Genomic DNA, 1,481 nt, shown 5'->3' with positions numbered 1-1,481 from the left:
TGATCAGTCTTAGGACTTAAATTAATCAACTATGCATTCTTGTTCATTTCAGCTCACACAATTCTTCCTCATTTTGTTTGAATAGCAAAATCACAGAGCTATAAAAAACACAATGCCCCAAATCATGTGATTTAATAAGAACAAGTCAGGAGTAAATTTCTATGAGGAATGTTCCTTCTTCAGATGTGGGTTGCACACACTTTGCTTTTCCTTCTGGTTCTTGCTCTTGTCATGTGCTGGCTGTTTTTTGGCTTGTGATTTCCATTTGTGATGGGAAAAAGAATACTGATGGTTTCTACAGAGTGGAGAACTTACACGATATCTTTGTAATATCTTTAGGAAATAGAAATCTATTAGACATTTTCTCCCTCAGAAGGCAGATGTGAGAATAGGAAGGAGGAAATGGGAACACAACAGAATTGCTTGTTGGAGCATTTGAGTGAGGGTGAGGATGCATCAGGAGTCTTGTTGGAGAGAAGATGGATTTATATAAATGGAAAACTACTTGCTTATCTATAGGGAGAAGCCAAATGACTAACAACAAAAGATATTAACATTTAATCTTCTTTATAGTTATCAAAAATAGAGAAACTAAGGAATCAAATAATCCTGGGTACATCCACACAGTGAAAAAGTCACTTGCAAATTTTAGATAGGAACTGCCTTCTAGGGGGCTACTGTTTAAATTATTATCTACCTAACAAGAATACATTTAATTGGACTTTAATTGGCAAGTTCTTTTTTTACTTCCCTTCCCTTCATGAAAATCTGTTTTATTTTGGCAACACCCAGGAGTGTGGCATTTAAGAAGAGAAGAAAAATGAGCAAACACTATTGCCTGGATCCAAGCCCTGTGATACAGACAACTGTTTTTGATACAATTCTTCCTAGTTGTAGTTTACTAACCAAAAGGGCTTCATAGAGCTTCTTTCTTTCTTTCTTTCCGCTCCCTCCCTCCCTTCCTCCCTCCCCGCCTTTCTCTCTTTTAAATAAAAATACACAAAACAGAGAAAGCCCTGGAAAGGGAGTTCAAATATGCTAGACTGAATCCTAATTTCTCTGTAAACATGTTAGGTCCCTCCAGTTAGGGACCTAACTGGAGGCTTGGTTTCCAGAACTATTCAGGAGGAATGCCATCTAATCTCTCTGACACCTAAAACTGTGTGAATGAGCCAAGAGCATATTTGCTTAAACCAATGGTGACACCTGGTGGCTAGATATGCTAATGACGGCTTTAGATCTCTTCAGGCGTTCCCAGTGCTTGGTAGAACTTACTTCTTAAAAATGGCTCTTTTCCTTTTGACAATGTCCAAGGGCCAGTTGTAAGTTCTGTTGTTCAGATTTGGTCTCTGCAATTTATTGTTTGTGAGTTTTGAAAAAGATTATGATTAAGAAGGTGAATGAATGTGTTTTTTAGTGAATGACAATGTGATCATCTTTATTGATGAGAGAGAGAGAGAGAGAGAGAGAAAGCCGTTGTT

The sequence above is a fragment of the Sturnira hondurensis genome, unplaced genomic scaffold (assembly GCF_014824575.4).
Source record: "Sturnira hondurensis isolate 20B ecotype Veracruz unplaced genomic scaffold, ASM1482457v3 Scaffold0005252, whole genome shotgun sequence".
In the NCBI taxonomy this organism is placed as follows: Eukaryota; Metazoa; Chordata; class Mammalia; order Chiroptera; family Phyllostomidae; genus Sturnira; species Sturnira hondurensis.
This window is presented reverse-complemented; position numbering follows the sequence as displayed.